The sequence below is a fragment of the Balaenoptera musculus genome, chromosome 11 (assembly GCF_009873245.2).
Source record: "Balaenoptera musculus isolate JJ_BM4_2016_0621 chromosome 11, mBalMus1.pri.v3, whole genome shotgun sequence".
Classification (NCBI taxonomy): Eukaryota; Metazoa; Chordata; class Mammalia; order Artiodactyla; family Balaenopteridae; genus Balaenoptera; species Balaenoptera musculus.
Genome location: NC_045795.1, coordinates 101,765,676 through 101,782,166, shown reverse-complemented (window position 1 = coordinate 101,782,166; position 16,491 = coordinate 101,765,676). Strand labels below are relative to the sequence as shown.

The 16,491-nt window shown below is 54.7% G+C and overlaps 1 protein-coding gene across 5 annotated transcripts in view; it reads right to left on the bottom strand.

The window, feature by feature from the left end:
• Positions 1-16,491, bottom strand: part of IQSEC1 (IQ motif and Sec7 domain ArfGEF 1) — a 331,819-nt gene that overhangs the window by 68,241 nt on the left and 247,087 nt on the right. The window lies entirely within an intron of this gene.

The window sequence follows — 16,491 nt, the reverse complement described above, 5'->3', positions numbered from 1 at the left end:
TTTAACTGGGTTAACTCTGAGAGGCTTTGCCTCACCTTCACGGTTCCCAGGCAGCACAGCTGTCCCTGCTAGAAGCAATCATAGCTTGCTGTTCTCGGTTTGCACATTTTTTGTATTGTCTGTCCTCCGGCTCCTTGAAGGCAGGCACAGTGCCCATCACTCACACTTGTGGAATGCCCAAATGTAGTTGGGAGACCTCAAGCAGACAGACACGATCAAAACCCCACCTGTCCTGGGCCGCCCCACCCGCAGGTACACCTCCTGGAGGGCCAGGCAGCTGGCAGGTCTGCAGGGGTCAGGAAGCTGTGGGAAGCCACGCATGCAGCGGCATCCGCTTGTGCCCTTCTGACTCTTTCATTTGGAGGGGGTGGTGCAACGGGCCCGATGAGGAGCGTTATTCCCAGATGGGGAACTGGGGCGGGTGGGGAACAGGGGAGGAAGAGGGCTGGGCTGGCCCTGCTTGCGGCCCAGGAAAGGGCAAGCCCTAGAGCCAGATTAGTGCTCCAGGGTTCCCAGGCGGGAGGCCGAGCAGGAATCCACAGCCCATCTCCACATGCCTCCTCTTCACTTCCGATGTTTTCTTTGCTACATTAGAAATAAATGAAGACCCGCGAAGGAAGTCCCGCGCGCCGCCTGCGCGGGCAGGGGTCCCCAAGTGGGTCGTGGAGACGGCGGAGGCCTTTTGGCATTGTTCGACCCCGTGACCGCCGGGGCCTCGACCCGCGAGGTTGGAAAAATTACAGGGTGCACAGGCGGCCTCGGCTCTACAAACAACCAGCTGGGCGTTTAAAGCCCTAAGTAAAGACGAAATCAGACGCGTGGGAGCATTTTTCTTTTAAACAATAAAGGTCATCATGCGGAAAAAAATAAAATAAAAATAAATGAAGACACAGGATGGGAGAAAATATTTTCAAATTATGTATCAAATAAGGGTCTAGTATCCATACTAGATAAAGGACTCTTACAACTCAATAATAAAATGGCAAACAACCCAATTAAAAAATGGGCAAAGGATCTGAGCAGACATTTCTCCAGAAAAGATATATGAATGGCCAATAAGCACATGAAAACTTGCTCAACACCACTAGTCATTAGGGAAACACGAATCAAAACCACAGTGAGGTATCACCTCACAGCCACTAGGATGGCTGGAATCAAGATGGGCAAAAGCCCCTCCACATAGGGTTCTGGAAGGAGAAGACCTTCATATGCTGCATCTTGGCTGGGGAGATGGGAGGGGATATAGTCGATAGGGTTGTAACAGCCCAGTTGTGGAGGAGGGTGGAGAAGTCCCACCCCCACTTGAACTGCCCTCTAAAAATAGGCTGTAATAACTGGAGCCAAGAGAGTCGCCCCTCAGCTGCTGGAGCGCTCCAGACACCGGCTCTGACCGCCTCACGACCCGGATTCTCCAAGAATTCCAGGCACTTCTCCAGGCCCAGGGCCTCACCGCCCGCCAGGATAGTCTTGGCGACATAGTTCCGGCTGGGATTTAGAAAAAGGGCGTTGAGTCTCCCCGTTAGCGTTTGGACTACCAGAGGATGGAGTTCCTGGAAACCAAATGCCTCTTCATTCTCTCGTTCTGTTTTATCTTCCTGCAGAGCGTGCCTTTTGCTTCTGGCTCTCAGTTAATTTCCTCACACATTAATAATTTAAGGAATCGTGAGGCAAGTGAGAAAAGTTCCAGCCTGGAGAGGTAGAGAAAGCCAATTTTTCTGCTGGGCAGAAATGACTAGACTGGGCAGAGGTCTTACACGTGCCATTTGGGCAAATTGCTTAGGCTTCTGAGCCCCAGTTTCCTCAGCTGTAAAGTGAGGCTCATCAGCTACCTCTCCACTGGCTAATTCACCTCGCCCTTTCCTTTAATTTAGCAAACATGCCTCAGTGCTTATTCCATGCTGCTGTTCAGAGGCACAGTGGGGAGACATTGCCGTGACAAGTGTCCCTGGGGATGACGTTAGGATAGTCTGGAGGAAGTCACCCGTAACTCTGCCCCACAAGAGGCTCCAAAGATGAAGGGACATTTAGGCTGGGCCTTGAGAGGTGAGTAGAAGCCCACCTACAAGGCTGTAAGATGCAAGAAGGGCATGAAAATGTTTAGTTTCACTGTATCGTCCTGGGTTTCAGTCCTAACCTACTTGCCTTGGCCCATTTCACACACCCCCCAACCTGACTTCATCCCCATCTCCTGGGCCTCTGACAGCCTCCCGTCTTCCACTGCCTCCTTGCTCTCCTCTGACCAGACATGTGGCACGCATGCCCCCAAAGGCCAACCTTTGCAGTCCGTGTCCCAGAGGCCTCCTCCTGTGAGGCCTGGTCTGGTTCCTCTCTCCGGCCCTCGCCGCACCTCAAGCAACACTCCCCACTGTGCTGGCTGGTGGCCAGGACTTGGGTTTCAGCTTTCGATGTGACTTTACCCAGAAAGCCACCCTGACTGGCCCCCAATCCAAGTCAGAAACTGCCTTTACATGCTCCCCAGTTCCTTGCCAGGGGCAGAGGAACTGTGCCGTCCTTGCCAGGCAGAGCTGGCCTGCGTCCTTCTCTGCAGCATCCCCTGTGCCCACTATAGGGCTGGGACACCGAGGTGCTCAGGCAAATCAATCAAATGCAAACTAAGGCCTGGGGGCAAGTCCAGCCCCCTGCATGCTTTTTTAAATAAAGTTTTATTGGAACAAAGTCACACTCATTCCGTTATGTATTGTCTATGGATACTTTTGTGCCACAACAAAGTTGAAGAGAGACTGTGGCTCGCAAGCCTGAAATATTTGTCTAGTTGTCCACAGAAAAGTTTTGTCAGCCTGACATAATGAAGCTCCCCTGAGGGAGTTTTGCATTAGCTCCACGTGAATTCTCTGCCTGTTCAGCCAACCCCCAGTTCCCTGCCTCCGGGCTGTGGATGAGATCTGGGAAAGAGAGTCCACATGTCATGGGGAAGATGGTGATCAAAAAGATAGGGCCAGGCCAGGCAACCTTCAGACAGATGGCCACAAGATGGGACCATCCACTGTTCGGAACAGATACTTCCATAGAGAGCTACCTGCCCAGGTACACAAAGACACAGGTCCAAGGGTATCAGTTGTTTGTAACAGCAGAGCGCAGAGAAGGACACAGGCAACATCTGTCAGTTGGTTATGTAAACTGCAGTACAGAGGAGCCCTATGTTAAAAGAACGGCAGCAGCACCGTACACACTTGCAGCAAAAGGTCTGAGACGCAACATCGTGACAAAAAGTCCAGACAAATGTGAAAAGTACAGACAATAAAACATACAGGACACTAGTATGCTTATGTAGCATAATACGCTCATAGACTGTTTCTTTTTCTTTCTTTTTTTTTAATTTTTGGCTGCATTGGGTCCTCGTTGCCTCGCGTGGGCTTTCTCTAGTTGTGGTGGCGAGCGGGGGCTACTCTTCATTGCGGTGGGCGGACTTCTCATTGTGGTGGCTTCTCTTGTTGTAGAGCATGGGCTCTAGGTGTGTGGGCTTCAGTAGTTGTGGCACATGGGCTCAGTAGTTGTGGCTCGTGGGCTCTAGAGCACAGGCTCAGTAGTTGTGGTGCACGGGCTTAGTTGCTCCGTGGCATGTGGGATCTTCCCGGACTAGGGCTCGAACCCATGTCCCCTGCATTGGCAGGCAGATTCTTAACCACTGCACCACCAGGTAAGCCCTAGACTGTTTCTTAAAGGAGACCCAAGAAACAGGTATTGGTGGTTGCCTCTGGGAAGGGAAACGGGGGTTCCAGAGATTCCTGGGGACACGCCTCTGCCCTCTAAGCTTGGGACACAGGGTGGCAAGGAGGAAGGAGCACTTTAGAACTACAGTGTTTGCAAAATTTTCAATAATTTTTTAAAAAGCCAGGGAAATGAAGAAATCCATAATAGACCTAACAATCCAAGGGACTACAGGTCTTCTAGCATCTTCTAGGAGACTCTGAAGCCCACCAGAGCCAGTCCACAGAGACCCCAAATGCCAGACTGTACCGAAGGTGCCTCTTGGGCCACTCTGTGAGAGGCTGTGTCCTATGACAGCCATAAAAACAGGCTGTGGTCAAGCCCATCCGAGCCTCCCTCCTAGTGTCTGTTGATCACTAATAAGTTACTCTTCGCATCACTGAAAGGATCCTCCTCATGTCACAGCCACAGCTCTGTGACCCTCCCTCCAGCGCAATCCTTCACTCCACAGACAGGGAAACTGAGGCCCAGAGAGACAAAGGGATGAGCCCAGGCGTGCGGCCAGGTCCTAGAAACAGTGGTCCTGACCCAAGTATCCTACCTCCCAGGTCACAGGCCCCCACTGCTGGGATGGCATGGCAGGGATGGGGACTGTCCAGCATACAGCCTGGGCGTGGGTGAGTTGTGGGTTCCGTATGGAATGGAACTTATTCATCTGAGCGTCGGATGCCATGAGAAACCACAGACACTGCACAGAACAGAGAACTCTGTAGCGTGACCTCTCTGGGAGTCCAGTCAGCCCCCCACAGGAGAAATTTCCCAGGTAAATAAAGCTGTTCTTATTAAGTGCCAAGTTATTTTTAAAATTTCAACCAGTTTTCATAGAAACCTCTGCAAATCATGGACTTCCCTAATCTTACTAAACAAAGTAAACTAAATGACCCTGGGATAACTTATCTTGGGAGCCTGCGGTCACCCGGAGGTGGTGTAGGGTTGTTTACCGTGAACCAGACTATTTACCTGCTCAGGTACTACCTTGGTGACATCTAGCCCCTGACTCTTTCCAGCCTCATTCCCAGCTACCATCCCTCCCATACAGTGACTCCCAGAATGCACCAGGCACTTTCCTGCCCCAGTGCCTTTGCTTATGCTGTTCCCACTTCCTGGGTTGCCCTCTTCATCTGCTTGGCAACCTCCGACTCAACCTTCAAGGCCCAGCCCAAACGTCACCTTCTCTTTGAAGCCTCCTCCAGTGCCCCCGCCCCCCTAGGCTAAGCGAGAACCCCTCACCCAGACTGTGGGCACCTTGAGGGCAGGGACAATGGCGCTCCATCACTCTCCCAGTGGTGGGGCTCAGGTGCGACTACTGCTTCACATAACCGGCCTGGTTCCAGACACCTGTCCTGGCACCAGGGGAAATGGGTCCCAACCACAAAAAACTCACTGGTACTTGGGTTGGCCAAGACCTGACCCACGCTGGTGAGATGAAAGCGGCCTTAACGTTAGTGTACCCTAGAACTTGAGAGTCGGAAGGAGTCACCGTAACCCAGTGCAGCCAGCTCTTATTCAGATGAGGAACCTCAGTCCTACAGTCCCCAAGTCAGTCTGGGGCACAGCCAAGGGGCATCCTTTCCTCAGCTCCTTCCCACTGCTCTGGCAGAGGAAGCCACAGAGGTAGGGAACCATCGTGGTTGGCGGTGTACGGAGCTCTTTTCTTGCGGTCTTTAAATGAACACTAAAAATTCGATGCAGTTGTTATTAATGCCAACAGTTGACAAATGGGTGAACAGTCCTGCAAGGGCCTGGGAAAGCTCCTCCAGGAGGGTTACAATAATCAAACCACATGGTTGGGACACAGGGTCAGATGCAAGGAGAAAGAAAACCCCACATGGGATGGGGTAGCTCTGTGGAGCTCTGACAAACCTAGCACGACAATGCTCAGTGACTGACAAAGTCAACAGAACAGCCAAGAATGATCACCTCCTCTAAGAAGACCTCCTAGGCTGGATCCCCAGAGCACATGTCACCCCTGCCGCACAGCAGATGCTGGTTTGTTATAAAAGTGAAGGAAGATGGGGGTGGCGGCCACAGGCGAGACCGTGCTCACCGCATCCCTCCCCAGTCTGGGCACTCCTGGGAAACACCCCCTCCGCCCTCGTCCCTCTGCTGGGCCCAGCCAGGTGAACGGGACTGCTCGTCCTGAAGCCCCGGGGAAAGGGCCTGCAGAAAACAGACCTGCGGCTTCTAAGTACGGCCACTTGAGTTATGAGTCTATTCAAGTGGATGGGAAATGGCCATCTGCTGGATTTCTTGCAGGATTCAAGGGGCCTGACAACATCAGGAAGAAATTCAGAAGCAAAAAGCTGAACTGCTTTCACCAGTGATGGTCTCCTCCCTGAGCCCCCTCAGCCCCGAAATTACCCTGTCAGGGAGCCCTGCCAGCCCCAGGACACAATCAGAAGTGCCCCTCACACTCAACCCTCTTTTCCTGGCTGGTGGCACAAAGAAGCCACCGCCAGATCTCAGGGAGGGAGGGGTATGACCCACGATGCTTATGCCAAGTCCCTCCCTCGGGGACAGCTCCGGGAAATTGGCTCCAGACTGTTCCAGGGCTGCCCCGTGCCCACTCCCTGTGCCTGAGAACAGCCTAAGCCGCCCCCAGGTAAAGCACACCCCCTTTCTCTCCATCTTGTCTAATTCCCTTTAAAGCCCATCTCACCGCCTGTTTATCCGGCTCAGTTACATCTTCCCTTGTTTACTGTCTATCCTCTACGAGAATGAAGCGTCACCACGGTGTCCCCAGCATCCGGAAGGCGCCTGGTCTACAGCAGGTGCTCAATAAATGATGAACAAACAAATCATGTAGAACCAGATTCATCCTGCTTCAGGGCCAGCCACGGGGCCAGCCCCCTCCGTGCTCCCCATTCACATCCTGGTCCTATTCAGTCTGAGCCAACGCCCCTCTTCACATGAAACTGGTTTTCAAAGACACTGCTTCTCATAACCAGGGTGCCCAGTACTTAAGGAACCTGTCAGCTAAAGATTCTCTAAAGAGAGGTACCCCTGGGGCAAAGCGAATGACCATTCTTGACGCATTTGGGTTTCTTTCCCAGGAGTTGCGTTTAACCAGGGCCCACCTGCACTAAAAGGGGTAGAGAGGGGGCTGCTAGGCCTTGCCCTGCCATGGACCACTCCGCTGGCGGCACTGATTCTTAACTGTCACGCCCACACCGCTACCAAGGGCCAGCCAAGCCGAGCCTCAGTGGCCCTCTGCTTTAATGAATAGAGCGTTCATTTATAACAAGTGCTTGGGACGCCTGTTTTGCAAACGGATGCCACTAAGTGCTCCGAAAACAACAGCTTCTTTCTTAAGTGGGTTAAACATTCCCCTCTGAAATCTTCTTTATGTTATTGATTTAAGCAACCCCTTCTCTGGTCCCGGTGGGAGGAAGACTTCAACCAGCTTGACCCGGTTCCACGGATTTGGAATCAATGGGCACGGGAGATGTGCACCATCTGATTCACTATTTGAATAAATAGATAACCGGCACATGTGCATTCCTGAACATGGCCAGCAGCTGCCCCCCAGGCACAGCTTGGGTGTCTCAGAGCATCTGAGACACATCAGATGTGGGCCCTGCCCTCGGGAAGTTCGGTGGGGAGGGGGCGGGAGGCAACTCACATTGGTCGGTGCCAGCCCTGCTTCCACACACGTTCACACAATTCTGTACAAGGTGGGGTCACATCTCAGTTTCTCACGGAGGCCCTGAAGCCCAGAGAGGGTAAGTAATTTGTCCAGAGACACACAGCCCATAAATGATGGAGCCGGGAGGAGAACCCAGGAGAACGTTGTGTCCTTGCCCCTCCACCAGCAGTTCTCAGAGTGAGGTCCCAGGAACAGCAGCAACCGCAGTCCCAGCTGGGAATTCTGAGAAATGTACATTCTCACCCTTCAGGTGATTCTGACATCTGCAGAAGTTTCTGCAGAAGATCCTGCAGAGGATCTCGCACTACGCCAGGGCACTGCAGTGGGTGATCAATGCAACCATGGGATCAACCTGGCACAGAAGCAGGAATGACTGTGAGCTGATGGGGTGGCCATCAGGGAGGGCTTCCTGGAGGAGGTGAAGACTGTGTTGGGATTTGTGGCATGACTGGGAATTCACTGAAGGGCACCCCACGTACAGGGAACAGCATATATGGGAGCGTGAAGTGTGGGGATGGGTGCGCTGTGAGGAATGAGGCCAGAGGATGGGGCTGGGGTTTCATCCTATGGGTGTGTGTCGGTGGGGAGGAAGCCGGCAGAACTGGCCTGGATTTATCCCCAGGTTAGCTTTCCCAACGACCACATAAGCACCTGTATACCACTTACTTAATACTATTCTTCATATCAGGCTCACGTTATATCTGCTCCATCTGTGAAAAGCCAGTCTCGCTGAGCATAAATTGAATTTTCTCATAAAAAGAAATCACCCAAACCAAAACACTGTTATAAAATCCTGCTCAGATCTTGTTACCAGCAGAAGGCCTATGCTTGAGGCTTGCTCTTTCTTTAAAACAGAGATTAGCAAGTATAGAGTATCCATGTCACAGAGGGCAGCCATAAAACAGAAGAAGGATTCTCTTTATATCTGATAGGGAATGAGATACAAGATATATTATAAATGAAAAGGCTAAACTTAGAATGCTGTATGTGCCTAAAAAAAAAAGGGAAGAAGAATACACACACACACACTCACACCCCCCACACGCTGATAGACACACAAAGTATCTCTGGATGGTGGTTACCTCTGGGGGGCTGGGGCTGGGAGGGGGCTCACTGTTTGTCTTGTAGCCTTTTATATCTTTCACTGTTTAACCATGTGACACATTACTTCCTATAAAATAAGGAAATAGAATTAAGCTTTTTTTGGAGTGATAAAGAGGCATTAAAGAGATATTAGCCCCGACCAACACTCTGGGCTCAGTGTAATCGGAGGGGCTAAAAGAACTCCAGGAGGGGAATAGCTTTTTCCCAGGTCCGTATGATAGGCTCCGTGTCACCCAATGCAGCATCTATGGCTCACCTGGAATCATTTCACGCCCACCTGTGGCCTGGGTCTTACACTTCCAGAAACCCAGGAATCTGAGAGTACACTCTCTGCAGCAAGAAATAACACCCTGAAGCACATAAGGAGTTCACAGCAACCTAAGGCTGGGGAGGGCTGCCTGGTGCCAGGGGGACCGAAGGCGGGGTTCCAGGGCCCTGGTCGCCTCCCTCCTCTTGGGAACAAAACCTGGCTGCTGCCTCACTGTGCGCCCCCTGCATTGTGAGAGAGGAGAAAAGGCCCCGGGGGCACCTCCTGCACGGAGGCGGGTGCCTGCAGCTGGACGGCCGCTATCTCTAGGAATCACTCATCAAGTCCCGTTATTTAGTCCATAAGGAAATTGAGACACAGAGAGGTCAGTGGCTGGAAGTCACTCAGCTGGTCGTGGCAGAGCTGGGATTCCGACCTGGGGGTCCATGTGTGAAAAGTCTAGGGCTGGGGGGCTTCCCTGGTGGCGCAGTGGTTGAGAATCTGCCTGCCAATGCAGGGGATACGGGTTTGAGCCCTGGTCCGAGAAGATCCCACATGCCGCGGAGCAACTAAGCCCGTGAACCACAACTACGGAGCCTGCGCTCTACAGCCTGCGAGCCACAACTACTGAGCCCACGCACCACAACTACTGAGGCCACGTGCCACAACTACTGAAGCCCACATGCCTAGAGCCCATGCTCCGCAACAAGAGAAGCCACAACGAGAAGCCTGTGCACCGCAACGAAGAGTAGCCCCGGCTCGCCGCAACTAGAGAAAGCCCACGTGCAGCAACGAAGACCCAACGCAGCCAAAAATAAATAAATAAAATAAATAGATTTAAAAAAAAAAAAAAGTCTAGGGCTGGGAATCGAATCTGACCCCACGAAACAGGAGGAAAGCTCGAGGCCCACACTGGGCCCCTCCAGGCTCCTGGAGCACATCCACCAATGAGCACCTCTTACACAACACAATCCACAGACAATTCTGGTCTCTCTGGTAATTTCCATAAATGACTGTAATTTATGTGTTAATAGCACAGATATCAACTTTTGGAAACCCCTGGAGTGTTAGAAACGTAATTTGTAATTACAAGCACACAACAATTTGTTCAATGTCAGTGATGTGTCCAGTAATTATCATGCTGGTGAAGAGGAACCCATATCGAGTACAGCGGGGTGCACGGGGGCCAGGGACAGAGAGCCAGCGCTGGGGGTGCTGGGCTTGGACCTGGGCGGTTTCCCTCAAGGCCACGTCCTATTCCAGGATCCCTCCTTTCCCTCCCGCAGTGCCCCATCCTGGGGGCGTCTGCACCCGGTGGGCTTCTCACGGGGCTCGGCCCTGCCTGCGGGCACCCAAGCACGGACAAGTAGGCACCCCTTCCAGGGGGCATTCCTAGAGGAAACTGCCTCCTGCCCTTAGGAGGGGCCCTGTGTACGGGCCTGTTTCCTGTCCTTCCTGGGCAGTCTGGGGACAACGCTACTTCCAGTAAATTCCCTCTTGCTTTGGTCAGCCAGCTTGCTGTGGGCTGCTTGCAATCGTGGCTCCAGCTTCTGCCCTTGGTCTCCCTTAATGACCACCCATGGTTCCGAGGCAGGGATGGCTGGTTGCATTCCCAGTGGCAGTGGCTGCCCTTCCCTGAGCACCAATTCGGTGCTGGGTGCTCCAAGGGACTCCCATCGGGCGAGCAACCCTCCCACCTACAGAGAGGGTACTGTCCACATCTTACAGAAGGAATAGGACTCAAAAGGACCAAACCACTTGCCCAAGATGCCAGATCACACACCAGCCTCGGGGAGCTGGGATGTGACACCAGCGATGGGCCGGGTGTGAGCGTTCCCACTCTGGGACTCAGCCTCTGGTGCGTAGGGCACGTCTTCATTCAACACATGTCGGCTCCCTGTGCGTCCAGCCCCCATGCCAGGTGCGGGGGCCCTGGTGGAGCAGGGGAGGCACTGCCAGGCCCTGCAGGCCTCCTGGGTGCCCAGCCCTGGCTGGGCCAACATTCCTTGGGCACTCAGTGTGTGCTGACGCATGCCCACCCTGGGAGGGGGCACCTCATTATCTGCATTTCACTGGCTGAGGCTGCAGAGCGGAGATCTGGACCGCAGTACTCCCCTGCAGAGGGTGGTTTCACCCAGCTGTTCCCCTGTCAGGCTTGGTGGCAAATTTAGATCGGCTTAAAACGTCAGCTCAGGTCACAGCTGATGGATGGTCCTCGGAGGGGATGAAAGACGGGGTGCTGGCAACTGCGGGCTGGAGCCACCGAACCAGCAGTCTGGGTGCCACCTGGGGTGCGGGTGAGGGCAGGGGGAAGTGTGGCCCCGGCCCGGCCTGACCAGAGCTAGACCCAACCCCACCTGACCTGCGCTGGTCCCTGCTGGGCCAGCCCACCGGTCACCTCTGAGGGGCCGGCGCCACCTGTCGCCCTGCTGGAGAACTGCAGTCTGGCCTTCCTAGCCCCAAGCCTCCTGGATAGGGAGGTGCCCAGCCACAGGGCAGGTGCCCAGAGGAGCAGCTGAGGCAGCCTCTGGACCCCACGGTAAGCTTCCTCATTCAGATCTCCTCCTTCCGGCACAACCTAAGACACCCTCCCCCCCGCCGCCCCCACCCCCATCACACAGCGGGAGGGCAGCTGGATCAGGAAGCAGAGCCAGCACTCAAACCCAATTTCACCGACATTTCTATCTAACAAGTCACTGACCTGCTCCAAACCCTGGCTCCTCGCTGCTTAAGAAATAAGCAGGGGACTTCCCTGGTGGCGCAGTGGTTGAGAATCCGCCTGCCAATGCAGGGGACACGGGTTCGAGCCCTGGTCTGGGAGGATCCCACATGCCGCGGAGCAACTAAGCCCGTGAGCCACAATTACTGAGCCTGCGCGTCTGGAGCCTCTGCTCCGCAACAAGAGAGGCCGCGATAGTGAGAGGCCCGCGCACCGCGATGAAGAGTAGTGTCCGCTCGCCGCAACTAGAGAAAGCCCTCGCACAGAAACGAAGACCCAACACAGCCATGAATAGATAAATAAATAAATTTAAAAGAAATAAGCAGCGAACTCCTCACCACGCCCACAAGCCCCTGTGGGTTCGGCCTCTGCCTGCCTCTGTCCTCCGTCTCGTCTCTGTCCTCCGTCTCGTCTCCAGCCTCATACCCGGCAAGTTGGCTCCTGCCCCTGGGCCTTTGCACATGCTGTTCCCACTGCCGGGTGCATACGTCTCTCTCTTTTCACCTACTTATCCCTGACTCCACTTTCAAGGAAGCCTTGCCTGACCTCCTTACAGGCCCCACTGAGCAAGTCCTCCCAGCCCCTGGTCCATGCTGTTCGTGGGGGCATTTCCCTCTCCTTCACTGGACAGCTCCGTGAGGATAAAAGTCACGTCTGTGGGACTCAGCATTTATTGCCAGCCTGGCACACACTAGGTGCTGGAGAAATTATTTGTGCACGAGATGAGTTCACATGAGTCCCTGTCCCCAAATCAACATGCCTTCATAAATAAAGTGGCCCTGCTCAAGGGGCCGGGCACAGAGGTAAGGGTCCTTCATACTTGAGCTTTGGGCGGAGTATTAACAGATGCTAACGTGGAGGGTCTCTGCTGAGGAGTCCTGACCAGGAGCAGCTAGAGCTGCAATGTGGATACAGTTCTACTCTGAGCCATGGCCCCGTTCCCTCTGAGGATCCACTGGGCTGGGTTTACCCAAGCTGCTCCCACAGACAGAGGAGAGTGTTTGGAGCTGCCTTTCCCCTGGGGTTACCAGCAGAGTCCTGGAGGGAGATTCTAGAAAACTGAGCAGAGCGCGTAAGTGGAGAGCAGGCACCTCTCCTTCACCAGCGAGCATGCAGGGCCTGCATGTGAATTTGGAAAAAGCGCCCTCTTCTGGTGGACACAGCCTCTCAGGCCTGTAGCTTGGTACCAGTGCATTCTTCCTTTGCCAACTGCTCTTGTGCAGTGCACAACCTGAACATCTGCACAGGGGCAGCGCCTGGAGCTCTGCCCCACTGGGTAACTGGCCACCCTTCCGACACCAACGGTGGATCCTGCTCTTGCTTCAAGGGGGCAGGGAGCCTTTCTGATGAAGCCTCCTAGTCACGCACACAGGGTATGTTGCCGCATGTGGCCACCTGCTGCTTTCCTTTCTCAGAGGCTGGGAGAGACAAAGCCCTGACCCCAGCCCTCTGGGAGCTTTCCCTGGCAGAGATAAGAAGCCGGCAGGTCCAGGAGTCACAAGGCCCACAGAGAACGTATCAGTGAGACTTAGTGCTGATCTCGACTGTCTCCCGGAGAGCACCATCAAAGCTCAAGAGGAAGCAGTGAGAACTCCAGCCTACGTCATGCGCTTCTTCCCTGGGCCGGATGGGTGAGGCGTGGCTGGCTGGGTCCTCAAGAAGACAGACCCTCGGTCCTCTCACTGGGGCCACCACGCGCCCTGGGTTTCTGCACTGAGTCGGGAGCCCAGAGGAGGCTCAAGGTCACCCGATGGACAGCGGGCTGGGCCTCAGCCAGGTCCCCAGGCTCCACCCTTGCTCCAGACCCAGATCTGCTGGAGTGGGGAGGAGGGGGAGCCGGCCTCCAACTGAGGCCTTCACTGGGCACAGAGGGACCGTTCTTTGCGGCTCAACAATCCCCCTGTTTGCCCCGTGCCAGGCTGCAGTCTCCCTCAAGTCCTGCTGACGAGGAAGATCTGGTGCCAGCATCCACAAATATGCAGGCCTTCTGCAGGAAAGCAGCCGTCAGGCTCTCTAACCGAGGGGGTGGATTTAAAGGCCCAGAGGGAAGCCGCAGGACAGGGGCAGAGCAAGCTGCTGGGTGCTCTCTTTAAAATACGGCAGAGGAACAAATATATACATAGGAACATTTCTGACCAGAGATACCCCCAAAATGCTCGTCCTGTTTGCTCCGGGGAGGGGGCGGGGGGCATACGTCGTTTGCATTGTATACTCTTATAATGCTGAACATTTTACCACGTGCCTGTATTTCCTAAGCAAGTATTAAACTCATAGGAATAAATGCATGCATAAAGCCCAGGAAGAAAAGAAATGCACAGGAGCTCAGAAATTCAGAGGACGCAGTGAACTCAGGTATTGACCTTCCCTGTAAAAACGAAAGCTAAGTGCCCGAGTGCCTGCTGGGAGCCGCCGTGTTTGGAAGCCCTTTCATGCACGGTGGCATTTCAGAGCGACCTGGAGAGGTGGGACCTACTACTGTCACCCCCGCCATGGCACAAACGAGGAGACGGAGCCCAAGTCTTACCCACTAGCCTAGGCTGAGCTGGGCCCAGAGCCGCTGGCTCTTGTTCCCGCCCTGATGCCCCCCGGCAAGGACCTAGAGTTCTCAAAGAGCCCCAGGGAGCCGCAGCTCTGCGCCAGAGGGACTGTGCCTTTGGGCAGGGGTGAGCAGGGCCTGCGACTTCTGGGGTCATGTGGGCAGGCTGCTGAGATGCTGGGGACCGTCCACCCAGCCCGGGCCCCAGCTGGGCCATAGCCCATCTCCGAGCCTCAGTTTCCTCATCTATTAAATGGGCGAATCTTCCCTCCCTTGCAGGGTTGGAATAAAGATCACCCAAGGGGAGGTTCCCGGCACATAGACGGTGCTCAGCACACACCCACTTCCTCCCCCTCTTCCCTGCCCTGAAGACTCCAGGAGCACGAAGGTACCGGCCATTGTGGTGGGGGTGGGGTGGGGGGGAGAGGCACCAGGATCTGGAGGGCGGACTGGAGGTTGGCAGTGCCCCCACCCCTCCCACCCCCCCCAGTGGGCAGGCCCTCGTCACTGAAGAGGATGCGGAATCCCTCGGGAGCTGGTGGGCAGGTGCGTGTATGTGTGTGTGTGAGCCTGGGTGAGTGTGCACAGGGGCCTGAGACCGGCAGGTCCTTGCTCTCGGCCGCCGCCCTCCACCTCCTGGCTCTCGGCTTCCCCCAATAGACCCAGATGGAAAGAGCTTGCGGGGGAGTGGGGGGGGGACATTTAATTTTCCAGACAGAAGTTCCCAGAGCTGGGCAGGGAAGTCACAGCCAAGGGCCCCCCGGCCCTCGCTTACCTTGCTCCAGTGCCCCGGCTGGGGGTGTCCTGAGGCAAACAGCACAGCCTCGCTCTCCTGTGGGGGTCTCCTCTGCAGCCCACAGAGCTGAGCTCCCTCGGCCCTCCCGGGGGTCTGTGCAGTGGACGGTGCGGGTCATAAGCCCTGAGCCCCTGCTTAATCCGCCAGAGCCCGAGTCACCGCCAGCTGGACACGTGACGGGCCCCACAGACCTGTTTGGCAGGAGCGGCAGCTGGTCCAGTGGGGGAGGGCTGTCCGCCCTGCCCTGCCCCCGGGGGCTGTCCCTGCCGGGGCTCCCAGGCCAGAGCCTGCAGTCCTGGGCTCCTGCCTGCCCCGGGCGGGCAGGGCAGGTAGGGGAAAGGGACACATATGTCACCAAACGGCGCTGGGCAGGCTGGGAAATGGGGTGTGCGTGCGTGTGCGTGTGTGTGCGTGCGTGCGCGTGCGTGCGTGTGCGAAATGGGACCCTTAACTCACGCCCTTTACTAACATCAATTCCTCGTAGATTAAAGATCTAACGCAAAAAGGTGAATTCATGACCACAGGGTAGGAAAGGATTCTTAAAACACAAAACAAAAATAAAGTGAAAGATAGATTTGATAGAAATTAAGAACTCTGAAATTAAGATGTTCTTTCCAAGACCCCAGGAAAAGTGAAAAATGCAAGATATTTACAACACATACAACTGACAAAGGACTGGAATCCGGAATACCTAAAGAATCCTCCAAATCAACAAGAAAACAGGGCTTCCCCGGTGGCGCAGTGGTTGAGAATCTGCCTGCCAATGCAGCGGACACGGGTTCGAGCCCTGGTCTGGGAAGATCCCACATGCTGCGGAGCAGCTGGGCCCGTGAGCCACAACTACTGAGCCTGCGCTTCTGGAGCCTGTGCTCCGCAACAGGAGAGGCCCGCGCACCGCGATGAGGAGTGGCCCCTGCTCGTCGCAACTGGAGAAAGCCCTCGCACAGAAACGAAGACCCAACACAGCCATAAATAAATTAAAACAAACAAACAAACAAGGAAACAAAAAGACAGCCCAAGGTAGGCAAGAAGCTTGAACAGCCACTGAGGAGGAGATCCAAACTGCCAGTAACCTTACGAAAAATGCTCAACCCCATCAGCAGTCAGGGGAATGCGGATCAAAGCCATTACACACCCACCAGGAGAGCAAAAATGGCAGAGACTGACAATAGGTGGTGCCACTGGGAGTGGGGGGCGACGGGACGGAAGGACCACAGTGTTGGTCTGCTCTATGACATTGAACATGTGCGTCTATGACATTGAACATGTGCGTCCTGTGTGGCCCAGTTCCAGACAGATGCCGGAAAGGAGGTCATATGTGCACTAGGACGTGGGCAGGTTCAAGAACACAGCCCCGAACTGAAGACACCCTGTGTGTCCATCACAGAGACTGGATAATAAACCGTGGCCTAGCGACGCAGTGGAATACTACACAGCCGTGACGACGACAAGCAACAGCTCCTTGTGACTTTGAGAAGAAGCCAGACCCAAACAGATATCTACAGCCTAAGTCCATGTATAAACAAGTCAACAATAAGAACAAGGCCATGTGGTGAAGAGTTGCTCAGACAGGTGGTAAGACAGTGACAGCAAGAACAATATTATCACAGAAGTCAGGGTGGTGAGCATCCGTGAGGGGCAACAGTTGAGGGGGAGCCCATGGGGTGGGGCGGGGGGCTTCTGGCAGCGCTCTGTCTCGGGGCCCGGGAGGTGG